An 18,637-nucleotide genomic window follows, 5' to 3' on the forward strand; every position below is an offset into this window, starting at 1 on the left:
TAAATTTAGTTAGCGCTAATCCTGGGTTAGTTAGCAGGGCGGGCCCCACTTGTCATAGACCCAGGGGTCAAACTGGGCCCACCCGGTCAACTCAGTCAACAGGGTCAACTCACCGGCGTTTAACCGGGGTTGACTCATCGGCGAGGTGCCGCGGCGGCGGAATGGCTCGGAAGTCGCCCACAGGGCACGGATTGCGACGTGGATGGGTTCTACGGCGAGCTGGGGCTCATGCGCATCCAGCGGTGGCAGTGGGAGGGCGCGAGGTGGCCGGAGTTGAGCATGGCGTCGACCTCGGTGGCGGCCAGAACTCGGGCATCGACGGAACCGACGATGCAACGCGCGGGAGGGTCAGCAGTTAGCACCTACGGTTTCTACAAGCGCTCACAAGGCCAACGAGCATATGCACGGGACCATTTTGTCACCGGTGCCTTGTCGCCGGCGAGCTCGGGCGGCGGTGTGATTCGGTTAACATGGAATCGACGGCTACGGTGCGAACTCAGGCATGGCTTTAGGGGGAAAAGACTCGGGTGCTCACGGTGAGGTCGATGAGCAGGTCAGCTGGCTCGGGGGAGGCCGGACGGCGACGTGGTGTTGCCGGCAATCTCGGTGCAGAGGCGGCGGGGTCGAGCTTGATGGCAAGGCTCCACTACTTCCGGCGATGCGTGGCTTGTCAAGGACGAAGAGAAGGTCGTAGCGGAGCTCCCGGACACGGCGACATGGCTAGGGGTGGCCGGAGAGCGCGGTGGCAGCGAGTGGCCGCGGCGGTTGCGCTCGCGCGCGAGAGGGAGAGAGAGCAGAGGAGGGGAGAGGCACGGGAGAGTGCGAGAGCGTCAAGGGGGTCCAGGGGGTAGCGTGGCATCACGAGGGAGCCAGGGCGACGAGGGGGCAGCCCGGCAGGCAGCTGCCGGCGTGGCACGCCGGGGCGCCGTGGCTGTCTTCTCCTCTGCCTTCTGGCAGGAGGAAGAAGACGCCCCTGCCCTCGGTGGGCCGGCCAGGTGGCTGGGCTGCCAGGTGGCCTGGGCCTAGCACAGTAGTGGGCTGACAGGTAGGCTGTCAGGTAAGTGGCCCAAAGGACTTCTCTCTCTCTCTCTTCTAATTAAATTATGTTTTCTATTTTTTTTCTTTTCTGTTTTGAATTAGTAAAAATACTAATTCATTTTGTAAAATCCTGAAAATAATTGTGGGCATTTTTGAAACTATTTACAATAGCACTCAAATGCCTTCAAGATTATTTGGACATTTAAAATATTTTATAGAATTTAAATGTCCAAATTCAAATACTTATGATTTAGTTCAAAAATCCAGAATAGCCTCCAAAAATATGAAACCATTTTTGGCAGAGGGTTTAGCCAGGACCAAAGATGGTGGACATTTATGAAGGGCATTTTGGGTTCATTGAAAAGTTTTAAGTTTGAACCTAGTTAATTCCTTTAATGCTAGGGGTTAGGCAATCCCCATTTCAAATTTTAATGGAATTTAATCATGATGCAAGATGATGATGCAAAGACAAGCAAGGGCTGAACTGGGGCTGTGACAGCTCACCCCCACTAAACAAGAATCTCGTCCCGAGATTCAAGAGGTGAGGTAAGAGGTCAAAGGGGGACACAGACTAACACAATCTTCATGATCCAATTATGCTTCTCGAAGATGTTGGTTCATTGCTTCAAATTGATCTTGACGTCCTTGCTTTCGAGATCTTCATCCAACATGATGACGACAGAAGGAAACTCTATAGAAAATGATCTTCTCAAAGATTATTTGATACACGATCAAGTCATGGAAATGAGACGTTGAATCATCTCTTGATCCAAGACACAAACACACATCAAAAGGGATGAAAAAAACAAATGATGAAAGTTCAATTTGGTAGAAAACACTCCCACGCTTAAGTAGGACGGTGCATAGGTTTCAAGGTAGCGAGGAGTTGATTGCCATGATTCCATAACGGGGCACCTCAGGCAGGGCGACTCGTAGAGTTATTCCACCAAGTGGCTAAAAGAATTACTTTTGATACATAGATCATTGAAACTCTCTATACCAGCCTGAGGCAAATACAATCGATCATTTGAAAGAAATCAAAAGAATGACATCCTCAGTTTGGAAAGGAAGCTGCGGTTATGGGGCAATTCGGCAAATGGAAGGCACATTCCAATTAATACCGAGGATGTAACCTGGTGCCTGAGCGTGCTCTCAAGAACTTGAACATTTCCATACTCATCAAGGTCTTACCAACCTCCGTGCCGAGGATCCTGGCAACACATCTTACTACCATGATGAATAACGATGGAGGATGCAGGTGCAGAGGAGGACAAGACTTTCTCAAATTTTACCTTAGCGAGGCCAAGGAAACAAAAATCTGGGCGATCGACCGAGAGACATTTAGCACTCTGCTTCTAATGTTCTCCTTGATGTACCATCTTAACCCAATACCATTCGGTATCTGGAACATCAAGTAAAGGTCTGACTTCGAAACTCAAAGAACCCATAAGGAACAACTTATGGACTAAGTCATACCAACTCCTCATGGAAGAGTGGCCAAATTGCTGACTCGAGATACTACAATAATAGTGCTTCCAGCTAGGTGCATCCACTTCACTGGAACCTATATCATAGTTCTTGGAAGAGGTTCCAACCATCATATCTGCCTGAGATTCAGATCTGGTTGGTAACAGGATAATTCAAACAACATGTTTGGGAAAGAAAATTTGCAACACAAATCGACGAGATGATGTTGCGAGATTCTCGGGAGATGAACTACGATAGCAAGCTCCAAAACATGAGCTGGTTCTGCTACACACATGTGAACATGTTGTCCAAGACAAGCATGATGAGAGAGTAGTCTTACAATAAAACACTACCAAAGTTCAGGTGAGGAACCATCATCGAGGATATCGAAGTGCTTCATCAGTCCGGATTAGCTCTTATGAAGGAACTCCTTCTCCTTGAACAAATCAGTCAGTGGCTTGGTGTGCTATGGATACGTATGGAATGAAGATGATCAGTCTGTCAGACCATAGAGTACTTCACACGTGCATGACTGGCTTGGGATGATTCCAGAGGAAGCAAAACAAACTTTCCGAATTCACAGCGGCAACTTACATCAAATGCACGTGAATCAAAGGAAGTCACTTCTTTCATCCAAACATATACATCATGAATGGGACACGAGGGCAACGCTTACAAAGTTTACAACACTAGCTTAATGTTCAACATAAATCATGGAAATGATAAGGTTGTTGTCGATGGGCTCAACAACAATTCATCTAGGTTTCCATATAAATGGAATCCCACAACTATGTGAACAAGATGATAGCATTGGTCAAACCCAAAAGATATAATGGTGTATGCTCGAGGGACAACCGCAAGTAAGACAAAATTACGAACATCGTTAGTTCTGATTTGATTTGACGATAGCCCACACTCAAATCAAGGTTTGGACAAGATAATAGATTCAACAGCTGATCACGGGGATCAGTCGATGAAGATATCATCTTTCTTCAACACACACACACAAGGATATCCCTTAGTAATGAACTAAGTCGGACAAGCTTTCATCTTCCAACTCTCCAAGTTGTTGTTTAGCTTAACCAACTAGCTCAGGGTATCCATCACAGATTCTTGGAGAATGGGTGGTTTGGAGGAAAACCAACATGATCACGAACTCAACATAGCGGTCAGGTGACAACCTGGTAATACTTCCGAGAAGATATTCGGAAAATCACGGACCACCGATATGTTACTAAGCTCGATATCAACCTTCCTTTTCAGGGCAAGATGATATGATCAAAAGTGTGAGGGATTGACACAATCCTAACTCATCGATCGAAGAGTGCACCAGACATAAGGACTAGGTAGCATGATCAATCTTAGGATGATGATTTAATAACCAACACGCTAAGAATGAGAATATTGTCCATTAACTACTAAGCAACACGGTTGCTAGGAGTATTGATTTCACACATCATGGTTCACTTGTCGGCATTCCGGTTGTGACAACATGGGACCGAGGAATGAAAAATGATGGCAAGAAGTATCACTGCATCAAGAATTCATAAGAGGTGGTGCAATTCTCATGACATTCTTGACATAAAGATGGTAACACTCCAGGTGGAACAGAATCAAAAGCTGGATGGGCACTTGATCTGCGGAATAGAACTGCTTTGACCCAATCCTAGATATGGATGAGGTACTGGAGTTTGTTCCTCCTAGTCATTCCGGAATAGAATGGTTTGACAGACCACAAGAATAATAGGCATCGATAACACGAGTGCACGACTACTCCTGACTATCAATCCATAGATGAAGGTCGGAATATAACTGGAGGGAGACAACTCAAAGGAACATACAACTTTCTGAGTTGTGGATGCATAGGTTAGTATGTCGAACAAGTTCAACATATTTCTTCCGGATAACCCATGCTGAGAGGTAGGACTGGCAGAGTCACAATTATGAATGGAGAACTCCTCAGGAGTACTCTAATGGTGATCTTTTGGTTCAAAGAACTTCTGCCTTAATGGTTCATGGTATTTGGAAGAAGGAAATACCATGGGCCTCGAGGACTATCGCAAAGATTAATAATATACTAAAGTAACTAGCAACAATATCAACACGAAGTGATCAGAATGATTCTTGGGTCAAGAACACAGGAGTAGAATACCTACTACTAAATGGCATCACAGGATGCTTTCAAGAATGATGGCCAGAATCATCACACGGGGAACACAAAACATAGCTAGATTACTAGGTAATCTTCTGAGACACCTAGGGCCATAATACTAACTCCAACATACATATCAAGGCAACGGAGTACCTCAACAGACCGATTAGTGTGCTTAATCTGGCCCAAAAGGACATCGGGAACGGAAAGAAAGGATTTGCAAATGCATCAGACTATGTAGAGACCTGGGATGACTTGGACAGCATAACAGCTGTAACTGCGCAAAATGATTGAGACATCATGCAAAATGGTGGCATAACCACTCAACAACACAATATCTAGGTTCCGAGATCAACTGTCAACACACAGAAATAGTAGGAACTGAACTAAGAATTGAATCCATCAATCCTGTAAGTCTATGGATTAGTAACACGTCATCCTGATAGATAGATTAGAAATCCTAGTTCTTAAACCCTGTAGAAGAGAAGAGGATGACTCAGATCAGAAGGCCATAAGGTAAAGGAGTAAAAGATCCTTACGTTCCCTTTCACAATCAATTCCCCTACATAACTAAAGCATTTCTAGACACAACTTCGACCGGTTTGGCTTGGTAATCCTACAGGCAGTCTGGCTCTGATACCAAAGCTGTCAGGACCCCGATCCTAAGTCACACCGATCTAGCATGTAACACATCATATCACTTTGCGGCCTCACGCACGGTATTCCCACGGGTGCCACCTTACCTGGCCCGAGACCGTTTGCGCCTTTTGGCTCACGTATATGATAGTGTCGCTAGCATCCATATGACAGAGAACCCGAGCCGACATGGCTAGTTGTGAACCCAAAGCGGCACTAACCCATGGGGACAGGCATACATGAATCAACTTCGAGCATGTCGGTCAACAGCGTGTGAATCCGGGCTGTAGCACTGGCTAACAGGACTCCGGTAACCCGGGCTGTAGCAGGCTAGGCAGGACTCCGGATGTCACCGCGTGACATTTCCCCGAAGGGACAGACACAGGAACAAAGTGAAACACACGCCGGCCAGTCAAGTGTCCTGAGCAGTAGTGCTGGGCTAGCAGGACTCCGATGAACCGGGCTGTAGCGGACTATTATGGCTCATGGAAGCACTAGACTACATTTCCCCATAAGAGAGGCTGCCAAGGATAAACAACTAGATTGTTGGATCCCACACATACCAAGCATTTCAGTCATACACACAATATGCTCGACATGTGTAAATACAACATGGCATCACAACATAACTTTACGACTCAAGTATTTATTCATTAGGCTCCGAGGAGCGAGATATTACAAACATGGGTCTCATGACCCAACATTCAGAGCATACAAGTCAAAGAACACGCGGAAGCTTAACTTTTTTGAGTACAGACAACTAAAAATGAAGAAGGCTGAGGAGCCTGACTATCTACCAGACCCTCCCAAGGGTACAAGATCGTAGCTGACGTAACAAGCTAAACGTCAAAGTCCACGCGGAACTACTAGCGAGACTGGAGTCTCTCTGCAAAACATAAATTAAGAAAATGTGAGTACAAATGTACCCAGCAAGACTTACATCAGAACTAACTACATATGCATCGGTATCAACAAAGGGGGTGGTGGAGTTTAACTGCAGCAAGCCAGCTTTGACTCGATGGCTACCCTGAACTATGACTGCAAGTAACTCTTTTGAGGTGGCGCACACGAGTCCACAAATTCACCATACCAATGCAACACTATGGATCCGCTCCCGTCTCCCTGCGAGTACGCCATCCGTAGCACTCACGCTTATCTTGTGCATTTTAGAGTATCCACTTTCACTTGTCTATGAACTATGCAAGGCGTCCAAGTTTCCATATCCGAGGAATCCGGCTATTCGAATAGATAATGATAACCCTGCAGGGGTGTACTTCTTCACACACGCTCTCGCCACTTATAGCCCTGTACACGTCATATACCTCGGCAACCTTCAAGCGGAAGCCGGGCGAGGGAGTCGGCCATGACCTGACTAACCACCAAGTCTCTAGTCCAGGTTTATCACCTATTCGGGTTCCATCCGCAAGGAGATCCGGCCGGGGTGTCGCTCACGGCCCCAAACCATGTGTGCAGGGTTCCCAAGCCCACCATCTGGGTGCCACTTGGTACACCGTGCCACTGTGCCTAGTCTGTCCCTAGCCCACCTGTACCGGGTGCCACTTGGTAGACTACTAACACTACCTACAAACACCAGAAACTAGTTGCAACTCCTGGACAGAGATCAAGTTGATTAATAAGTCGAGAGAGCTTGGAGTGCCCGGAGCCCAATGTGTGGTAGTAACTGTTCATGGATCACAAACACAGAACTCAGTTCCTAAGGACAGCTCCAATGAGACAACCCACCATGTACTCCTACATGGCCTCTCACCGCTATCTTTACCAAATCGTGTTCACACATTTAGCTCTCAACAGTAGGACATGTTCACACACCTCCGATTCATTCCCGATGAATCAGACCTGACTCAACTCTAAGCAGTAGCGGGCATGACAAACAAACATGAATGAGTAGGCACATCAGGGCTCAAACAACTCCTACTCATGCTAGTGGGTTTCATCTATTTACTATGGCAATGACAGGTCATGCAGAGGATAAGGGGTTCAACTACCGCAACAAGTAACAGAGGAATCGTGTTGTCCTAATGTAGTAAAAGAGAGCAGGAGCGAGAGAGTGGGATTGTATCGGAATGAACAAGGGGGTTTTGCTTGCCTGGCACTTCTGAAGATAATATAGCTCTTCATCGGTGTCATCGATCACATCGTCGGAAACATCGTCGACTGAGAGGGGACGGTTACCGGCAAACAGAGAAGGACACAATCAATGCAATGCAACAATATGATGCATGATCATGACATGTCAATATGAATGTGTTTTGGGCTAATGCAACAGAAAGTCATTTTAATTGAAGTGGAATTCAAAACTATATCAAATTACAACTCCAAACCTATTATGAAATTTGCCCTAATCATGTTTCATCCTAAGCAGTGAGATCAACTTGCTCAAACATGCATGAAAATGGTACAGATGGATTCTTTGAATTTTTCTGATAATTTTTCATATATAATTTATCTTATTTGGAGTTACGGTTGAATTTCTATGATTTTTCAAAGTTTTGGATATTTTCTGAATTAAACAAATCATTTCTGATTTATTTAAAATCCAGAAAAGGATTACTGCATCAGCCTGACATCATCATGACGTCAGTAGGTCAACAAGCCGGTCCAGGTCAAACCTGACCAGCGGGGCCCACTCGTTAGTAGTTAGTTAAGCTAACTAAATTTAGTTAGCGCTAATCCTAGGTTAGTTAGCAGGGCGGGCCCCACCTGTCATAGACCCAGGGGTCAAACTGGGCCCACCCGGTCAACTCAGTCAACAGGGTCAACTCGTCGGTGTTTAGCCGGGGTTGACTCGCCGGTGAGGTGCGACGGCGGCGGAATGGCTCGGAAATCGCCCACAGGGCACGGATTGCGACGTGGATGGGTTCTACGGCGAGCTGGGGCTCGTGCGCATCCAGCGGTGGCAGTGGGAGGGCGCAAGGTGGCCGGAGTTGAGCATGGCGTCGACCTCGGTGGCGTCCAGAACTCAGGCATCGACGGAATCGACGATGCAACGCGCGGGAGGGTCAGCAGTTAGCACCTACGGTTTCTACAAGCGCTCACAAGGCCAGCGAGCATATGCACGGGACCATTTGGTCACCGGTGCCTCGTCGCCGGCGAGCTCGGGCGGCAGCGTGATTCGTTTAACATGGAATCGACGGCTACGATGCGAACTCAGGCATGGCTTTAGGGGGAAAAGACTCGGGTGCTCACGGTGAGGTCGATGAGCAGGTCAGCTGGCTCGGGGGAGGCCGGACGGCGACGTGGCGTTGCCGGCGATCTCGGTGGAGAGGCGGCGGGGTCGAGCTCTATGGCGAGGCTCCACTGCTTCCGGCGATGCGTGGCTCGTCAAGGACGAAGAGGAGGTCGTAGCGGAGCTCCCGGACACGGCGACATGGCTAGGGGTGGCCGGAGAGCGCGGTGGCAGCGAGCGGCGGCGGCGGTTGCGCTCGCGCGCGAGAGGGAGAGAGAGCAGAGGAGGGGAGAGGCACGGGAGAGTGCGAGAGCGTCAAGGGGGTCCAAGGGGGGTAGCGTGACGTCGCAGAGGGAGTCCAGGGCGACAAGGGGGCAGCCAGGCAGGCAGCTGCCGGCGTGGCACGCCGCAGCGCCGTGGCTATCTTCTCCTCTGCCTTCTGGCAGGAGGAAGAAGATGCCCCTGCCCTCGGTGGGCCGACTAGGTGGCTGGGCTGCCAGGTGGGCTGGGCCTAACATAGTAGTGGGCCGACAGGTAGGCTGTCAGGTAAGTGGCCCAAAGGACTTCTCTCTCTCTCTTCTAATTAAATTCTATTTTCTATTTTTTTTCTGTTTTGAATTAGTAAAAATACTAATTCATTTTGTAAAATCCTGAAAATAATTGTGGGCACTTTTGAAACTATTTCCAATAGCCCTCAAATGCTTTCAAGATTATTTGGACATTTAAAATATTTTATAGAATTTAAATGTCCAAATTCAAATACTTATGATTTAATTCAAAAATCCAGAATAGCCTCCAAACATATGAAACCATTTTTGGCAGAGGGTTTAGCCAGGACCAAAGATGGTGGACATTTATTGTAACGCCCCGGATATAACTTTCCCAATTTGTACTCCAACTCTTGCCGTTTCCGGCGTTAAGCTATATTTATTTCTCGGGTTCGTGTCTTTGTCACCGTGTGTTGTTGTCTTTGCCTTGCATCTCATATCATGTCATCATGTGCATTGCATTTGCATACATGTTCATCTCATGCATTCGAGCATTTTCCCCGTTGTCCGTTTTGCATTCCGGCGCTTCGTTCTCCTCCGGTGGTCATTTCTAGCTTTCCTTCGTGTGTGGGGATTAAACATTTCCGCATTGGACCAAGACTTGCCAAGCGGCCTTGGTTTACTACCGGTAGACCGCCTGTCAAGTTTCGTGCCATTGGACTTCGTTTGATACTCCAACGGTTAACCGAGGGACCGAAAAGGCCTCGTGTGTGTTGCAGCCCAACACCCCTCTAATTTGGCCCAAAACCCACCAAACTCTGATCCATGTCCTAGAGCGTTCGATCACGATCGCGTGGTCGAAAACCGCACCTCATTTGGACTCTCCTAGCTCCACTTATGTCTATAAATAGACCTCTCCATTTTCGGATCTCTCCCTCTCCCCGAAACCCTAAAAAAATCCCGCCGCCGCCGGACGTGTCCGCGCCAGGCCGAACGCGTCCGCCCCGCCGCGCCCAGCCAACCCCGCTCCGCCACATGGCACGCCTGCCCGCCGCCGCCGCCGAAGCCCGCTCGGCCCGGGGAGAGCCCCCGAGGCCCGAGCCACCGCCCAACACCCGCGCGCCTGCCGCCCTTCGTCTTCGCGCCCGGTGACCGGCGCCGCCACGGGCCACCACCACGCCACCGCGGGCGACCGCGCCTCCCCGCCGCCCAGCCGGCCGCCCCTCGCCGCCTCCTCGCCGCCCCGGCCCGGCGCCGGCCCGCCGCCGCCTACCACGCCGCCGCCCCGGCCCGGCCTCTCCTCCCAAGCTCCGGCCTCCTCTTCTTCCTCTCCGGCAAGAACTCCGGCGGTGAACAGTGTTTTCCGGCCATCCTCGGTTCCCGTGCCCAATCTGGATCTAGATCTGGAAATTTGACGGTTGACTTTTCCCTCCGAACCCTAAATTTTATGCCTACTTTGACCTGCCGTAACTTTGCACCCGTAGCTCCGATTTGGACATATAGTATATCAAAATGTTCGTCTCGACGAGTACATCATTTGATTCCATTGCATAATTTTCATTTGAGCTCATCTTGATGCCCAAAATGCTGTTTGAAGGAGGCTTCATGAGTTAATTGTGAGATCTGCTAGTTCATCTTAGACTTTTGTCATTTTTGCCATGATTAATGTGTGCATGCTATGCCTGTAAGTCCTTCATATGTTTTGTTAAGCATTTTGTCTTCTTTCCAGAGGTGCAACCCATGCATTTTTAGGATGTGTGTGGTGACTTGTGCAAGCTAGCAAAGTGAGGCACCCGGTAAATCAGTTTTCAGGGACTTAGTTGTTTTCACTAAGTCTGGGATTATTTAGTTTATGATGCCATATATTCAGCTTGTTTCCTAGTGATCCGTGCCTCTTTTGAGGATGATCAGTAAAGGAGTTTTGTTAATCATGTTATTCTCTATCCATACATGGCTTTGTTTGCAATTATGGAGCACCCTAGCTTGAGTCAATCAAGCTCTGCTTTTGCTTCGTGGTGAATCTGGGCAGATCGTCAACGAGTTTGCGATTTTGCCGATGTTGTTGTAGTTGATCCGTGCATGCTATGCCATTGTTCTTGCCATGTATAGCTTGTATTTTGTGCCTTATTAATGGATGTATGCCTGCCTTGCCATGACTTGCACCGTGGTGAGTGCATCGAGCTCGTTTACATGCCTTCGTGAGTTATATTTCAGCATGTCTCAGTTTTCACTGTCTGAAAACTGATTATATTTTTGCTATGTTCGTGTGCCCGTTAGTATATATTGTGATCCCTTTTGGCCCCAGGTCACTTTGGAACTTTTGTTAAGCTTGTTGAGTAGCTCCATGCCATGTTCTTACTTGTCTTAATCAGGTCATGTATCATGTTGTTTCGCTGCTCCGAAGAGGGCTTCGTGATCTGAAATTTCAGACAAGTGTTAATTTCACCAAGTCTGAAATCTGTTTTGCATTTGCGTTTTTGCCATGCTTGTTTGAACCTCATAATGGATGAATTGGCCGTGGCTCAGTGCTAGTCTTTTGTTAAGCATCCTGTGTGCATCCCTGCCATGTATTTTGTTGTCATGTTTGGTGGCTGTAGCGTGTTCATTTCATTGCATTTAGATGCCTACTTGCTGTAAATCGCAGACCGGTGTCATTCTTAAAACGCTTGCCATTTCCAAACCGTAACTCCGATTCCGATGATCTTTATATCGTTTTCATGCGATTTCATCTCATCTTTCCAGTGGCACCCTTGGAATTCCATGTTGAGGCCAGGTTCATGCATTTCCTGTCATATCTTGCATTTTGCATCCCGCATCGCATACCGCATAGCATATCATCATTTCATCATAACGCTTAATCCTTGCACGTGGTTGATTGTATCCTTGTTGCTTGTTTGTCTTGTTTGGGTAGAGCCGGGAGATGAGTTCGCTACCAAGGAGCCCGTTGAGTTTGCTTGTGAGGATCCAATCAACTCTGACAACTGTGCAGGCAAGATGATCATACCCTCGAAATCACTAGTATCTTTGCTATGCTAGTTTGCTCGCTCTTTGCTATGCCAATGCTATGATGCCTACCATTTGCTTGTCAGCCTCCCAATTGCCATGTCAAACCTCTAACCCACCTTGTCCTAGCAAACCGTTGATTGGCTATGTTACCGCTTTGCTAAGCCCCTCTTATAGCGTTGCTAGTTGCAGGTGAAGATTGGAGGCCGTTCCTTGTTGGAACATCATTTATTTACTTGTTGGGATATCATTATATTGCCATGTTATCTTAATGCATCTATATACTTGGTAAAGGGTGGAAGGCTCGGCCTCTCGCCTAGTGTTTTGTTCCACTCTTGCCGCCCTAGTTTCCGTCATATCGGTGTTATGTTCCCGGATTTTGCGTTCCTTACGCGGTTGGGTTATAATGGGAACCCCTTGATAGTTTGCCTTGATTAAAGCTTTTCCAGCAATGCCCAACCTTGGTCTTACCATTTGCCACCTAGCCTCTTTTTCCCTCGGGTTTCCGGAGCCCGCGGGTCATCTTATTTTAAACCCCCCCCCCCGGGCCAGTGCTCCTCTGAGTGTTGGTCCAAACTAGAGTCCTGTGCAGCGCCCCCTCGGGGAAACTCGAGGCTCGAGGTTTGGTTTCAGTTGTATGGAGCGCTCATCTGAGTGTGCCCTGAGAAAGAGATATGTGCAGCTCCTATCAGGATTTGTCGGCACATTCGGGCGGTGTTGCTGGTCTTGTTTTAACCTGTCGAAGTGTCTTGAGTTACCGAGATACCGAGTCTGATCGGAATTTCTTGGGAGGAGGTCTATTCCTTCGTTGACCGTGAGAGCTTGTCATGGGCTAAGTTGGGACTCCCCTGCAGGGATTGAACTTTCAAAAGCCGTGCCCGCGGTTATGGGCAGATGGGAATTTTGTAATGTCCGATTGTAGATAACTTAAACCTTAATTAATTAAAATGAATCAACTGAGTGTGTTACCGTGATGGCCTCTTCTCGGCGGAGTCCGGGAAGTGGACACGGTGTTGGAGTAATGTTTGCGCAGGTTGCTCTCTAGTTTCTCGCTCGCGCTTTGCCTCCTCTTCTCGCTCTCTTTTGCGTATAAGTTAGCCACCATACTTGCTAGTCGCTTGCTGCAGCTCCACATATACTTGCCTTTCCTTCCTATAAGCTTAAATAGTCTTGATCGCGAGGGTGCGAGATTGCTGAGTCCCTGTGGCTCACAGATACTATAACTCCAGATGCAGGTCCAGGTGATTCCGCTCCAGGTGACGAGTACGAGCTCAAGTGGGAGTTCGACGAGGACTCTCAGCGTTACTACGTTTCCTTTCCCGATGATCAGTAGTGGTGCCCAGTTGGGGGTGATTGGGACCGTGTCGCATGTTGGGTTTTCTTCTATTTTGGCGCCGTAGTCGGGCCATGAGTGTTTGGATGATGTATGTTATTTATGTACTCTGATGTGACGTGGCGAGTGTAAGCCAACTACGTTCTCCCCTTTATTATTCATATTACATGGGATGTTGTGAAGATTGCCTAACTTGCGACATATGCCTTCAATGCGATTATGTCTCTAAGTCGTGCCTCGACACGTGGGAGCTATAGTCGCATCGAGGGTGTTACATTTATGAAGGGCATTTTGGGTTCATTGAAAAGTTTTAAGTTTGAACCTAGTTAATTCCTTTAATGCTAGGGTTTAGGCAATCCCCATTTCAAATTTTAATGGAATTTAATCATGATGCAAGATCATGATGCAAAGACAAGCAAGGGCTGAACTGGGGCTGTGACAGGTGGATACACCCAATGAAGGCAACGGCGACGAGATAGCGGAGGATGACCCCTCCAAGAAGCAACCCAAGCACCGACGACAGCGGCGCCGCTCTAAGTCCCGCAAAGCAAAAGTGGTGATACCGGCAGAGGAGATAATAACACTCCGGATAGCGCCAAAAACAACGAAAACCCCCTCCAGCAAGAGTTAGATTAGGAGGATGAAGGTGCCAGCTCTCCGGAGAAGGCGGCTGGCAGAGAGGAGGAGGATGACAATTACATGCCCCCCTCCGAAGACGAGGCAAGCCTCGGCGACGATGAATTTGCCGTACCAGAGGATCCCGTCGAACAAGAGCGCTTCAAGCGCAGGCTTATGGCCACAGCAAATAGCCTGAAGAAAAAGGAGCAGCAGCTTCAAGCTGATCAAGATCTGCTAGCTGACAAGTGGACTGAAGTCCTCGCAGCTGAGGGATATAAACTCGAGCGTCCCTCCAAGAGTTACCAAAGGCGCAGGTTACTACCCCGACTGGAGGAAGAAGCGTATGATACGGCTGACCGGCCACCTCATGGCCGCGATAGAGAGGCATTCCTGCCGAAAGCTCAGCCTCCACCCCAACGCCATCCAAATAAAAAGGCATGGGGAGATACGCCAGACCTGCGAGACATATTGGAGGACAAAGCAAAGCACTCAAGATCGATCTACGGATCACGAGGGCGCACCACTCTATGAGACGGTAAATGTCACGCCGGATACAGTAAAAGCAAATCCGGCCGGGCCGAACACAGCGGGCAGGACCCATACGAGCTGCGTCGCGATATAGCCCAATACAGAGGCGCCGCACATCCCTTATGCTTCACAGACGAAGTAATGGAACATCAATTCCCAGAAGGTTTCAAACCTGTAAACATTGAATCATACGATGGCACAACAGATCCTGCGGTATGGATTGAGGACTTCCTCCTCCACATCCACATGGCCCGCGGTGATGACTTACATGCCATCAAGTACCTCCCACTAAAACTCAAAGGACCAGCATGGCATTGGCTTAATAGCTTGCCAGCGGACTCCATTAGCTGTTGGGAAGATCTGGAAGCCGCATTCCTCGACAACTTTCAGGGCACTTATGTGCGACCACCAGACGCCGATGACTTGAGCCACATAATTCAGCAGCCAGAAGAGTCGGCCAGGCAATTCTGGACTCGGTTCCTTACAAAGAAAAACCAAATCGTCGACTGTCCGGATGCGGAGGCCCTAGCAGCTTTCAAGAACAACATCCGAGACGAGTGGCTAGCCCGACACCTTGTTCAGGAAAAGCCGAAATCTATGGCAGCCCTCACGACGCTCATGACCCACTTTTGTGCCGGAGAAGACAGCTGGTTGGCTCGCAGTAACAACATATTAAAGAACCATGGTACCTCAGATACCAAGGACGGCAACAGCAGGTCGCGTCGCAACAAGCATAAGCGCCGCATTAACGGCGAAAGTACTGAGGATAGGGCAGTCAACGCCGGATTCAAAGGCTCTAAACCTGATCAGCGGAAAAAGCCATTCAAACAAAGTACGCCGGGTCCGTCCAGCTTGGACCGTATACTCGATCGTGCGTGCCAAATACACGGCACCCCAGACAAGCCAGCCAATCACACCAACAGGGATTGTTGGGTGTTCAAGCAGGCCAGCAAGTTAATCGCCGAAAACAAGGACAAGGGGCCGCATAGCGATGACGACGAAGAACCCCGGCAGCCGCACACTAGAGGACAAAAAAGGTTTCCCTCGCAAGTGCGGACGGTGAACATGACATATGCAACCCACATCCCCAAGAGGGAGCAGAAGTGTGCGCTCAGGGACGTATATGCGTTGGAGCCAGTCTCCCCAAAGTTCAACCCTTGGTCCTCCTGTTCGATCACCTTCGATCGCAGGGACCACCCCACTAGTATCCATCATGGCGGATTCGCCGCACTAGTCCTAGACCCAATCATTGACAGCTTTCACCTCACTCGAGTCCTTATGGACGGCGGCAGCAGCCTGAACCTGCTTTATCAGGACACAGTGCGCAAAATGGGCATAGACCCTTCAAGGATCAAACCCACAAAGACGACCTTTAAAGGCGTCATTCCAGGCGTAGAGGCCCACTGCATAGGCTCAATTACACTGGAAGTGGTCTTCGGATCCCAGGATAACTTCCGAAACAAAGAGTTAATCTTTGATATAGTCCTGTTCCGCAGTGGTTATCACGCACTGCTCGGACGAACCGCATTCGCTAGATTCAATGCGGTACCACATTATGCATACCTCAAGCTAAAGATGCCAGGACCTCCCGGAGTTATTACAGTCAATGGAAACACAGAGCGCTCTCTTCGAACAGAGGAGCACACTGCAGCCCTCGCAGCAGAAGTGCAAAGCAGCCTCTCAAGGCAATCTACCAGTTCGGCGTTTCAAAGCCCGGACACCTTCAAGCGCGCTCGGGGTAATCAGCAAATAGACCGCCTGACACGATCTGAGCTCGCGTAGCAATACGATGGCCACACTACTAGGGAAAAGGCTAGCAGCAGCGCGGGGTTTAGGCCTATCAGCAGCGCGGGTACCCGCGCTACCAATAAGGCGCTACAGCTAACTCTTAGTAGTAGCGCTGCCTCTACCCGCGCTACCACTATTGACTATAGAAGCAGCGCTTTTCAGGAACGTGCTGCTATTACTTAGCTGTAGCGATTTTCCCGGTCCAGCGCTACTGTTATATCTTTCACAATTTCCCCATTCCGTCTTCGATAAACTGCAATTTCCAGATACTAGGTACTACTAGATATCAATTTCATAAAGCATTATAGGTACTAGGTAGTACTCCCTCGGTTCGAAATTACTCATCGTGGTTTTAGTTCAAATTTGAACTCAAACCACGACGAGTAATTTGGAACCGAGGGAGTACTAGATAACAATTTCATATATACTCAACATGCATCCTCAAGCAGTACAAGGTGACATCGACGACAATCATCATATTTAGTTCTAGATGATATCGACGACGATCATCATATGTAGTTCTACGTGATATCGACGATGATCATCATATGTAGTTCTAGATGATATAGCCACATACACATATGTAGTTCTAGATGATATCAACGATGATCATCATCCTCAAACCTGGGCGGTGGGTGTTCCTGATAGTAATTAGGATGGCCTGTCCAGCACGAAGATTCTTGCCAACGAGGAATCTCTTCCACCCAACCGAGTTCAAGTGTGCGACCATCTGTGCCCATGCGGTAAGTACATGTGGTGACGGAGCCCCTTGCGGTAAGGCGTAGTCCAACTGAGGCTTCTTCATCAGGCTCGATACCACAACTCACAGATAGGTTCTTTGGCAATCTCTGAATAAGAAAAACATATCAATTAATAAATAGCCTAAGCATGTGATCAGACTCTACACTAAAGTATATCATCGACTAGATTCCACAAAGCATATCATTGGACTCTACACTAAGCATATCATCGGATTCACTAAGCATATAATCGGATAATTTTCATTTGTAATTATAACAATAAAGCATATATATATCATCAAATTACTATATGCAGTACGTATAACATACCGTTTCATGCCGATCGACCATGGTACTTGTCAGGCGGGTCACGAATGGCACCTCGACAAAGTCATCACGTGGCGGAATTATGTCCCATAGGTTGCACACCTCCTCCTTGCTCAGCCTCATTCTTTGAGCTATGATGGCTTCATGAAGTGGGTTCTCATCATCTTCATTGAGTGGGTCCTCATTATCTTCATCATCTTCGTCATCTTCATCATCTTCCACCAGGTTGATATAAATGACAACTAGCTTGGGTCTTTCTACTCTGAAGGAGAATCTGATCAACTCACCACCAGTAAGACGCATGCGAGCGAGGAAACGGGCCCATCCATCTCCTCCAATCTGTGACATATTGCGTCCTTTCTCGACCACCATAGTGTACGGCCCCCCAGGAGCCTCAAATGTCACAGTGTCTCCTGTCAGCTTGTTAAATTTCAACCTCACATTGCATGGGACGATCTGTGTAAGAAAAGCAAAATGACACAATGCAGTAATGCCAACACTAAAAATAAAATAGTTGTTACATTTCATCTAATTTCTTACCGCCGCATGACGAAAACTTGGAAGGAAGTAGATGCCGAACAGCTTGCCAGTTGCAAGGCTGCTGGCGCACCTTGACTTGCACAGTCGACATAGTGGTGCTGGTGGTGGCGCCATTTTACTAAATCAACTAAATCAAAATGTTCTAAATCAACTAGCCTACTAAATCAACTAAATCAACTAGCCTACTAAATAAACTAAATCAAAATGTTCTAAATCAACTGAATCAACTAGCCTACTAAATCAACTGAATCATATCAACTAAATCGACTAAATCAACTAGCATACTAAATCAACTAAATCAAAATGTTACATATGAAAGCCTACTGAATCAAAATGTATCAGGGAGGAGGGACAAGGAGGGGCGACTCGAGGAGGGAGAAGATAGTAGGACGGAGGAGGAAGGCGGAGCGAGGAGGGGCCGGCCGGCGGCGAGTGGAGGGAGGACGGATCGAGGAGGAAGGCGGAGCGAGGAGGGGGCGGCCAGCGGCGAGTGGAGGGAGGACGGAGGAGGACGCCGGTACCAAGTCCAGCGAGGAGGATGAGGCGACAGTGGCGCAGATCGGGGGAGGGGCGACGGGGGAGGACCGGCGGCGCGGGGGTGAGGAGGGGACCGTGAGTGTGTGTGAGTGTGATCTGTGGATGAGGCTAGTGAGATCTGTAGTTAATTTAGCAGTAGCGATTATTGCCTGAATGCGCTGCTGCTACGTTACGTAGCAGTAGCGCTATCTATTGTAATGCGCTGCTGCTATAACTGTCCTCGCGGCGGCGTCGTGGGAATTTTAGCAGTAGCGC

This window comes from Triticum urartu, chromosome 6 (genome assembly GCF_003073215.2).
Source record: "Triticum urartu cultivar G1812 chromosome 6, Tu2.1, whole genome shotgun sequence".
NCBI lineage: Eukaryota > Viridiplantae > Streptophyta > Magnoliopsida > Poales > Poaceae > Triticum > Triticum urartu.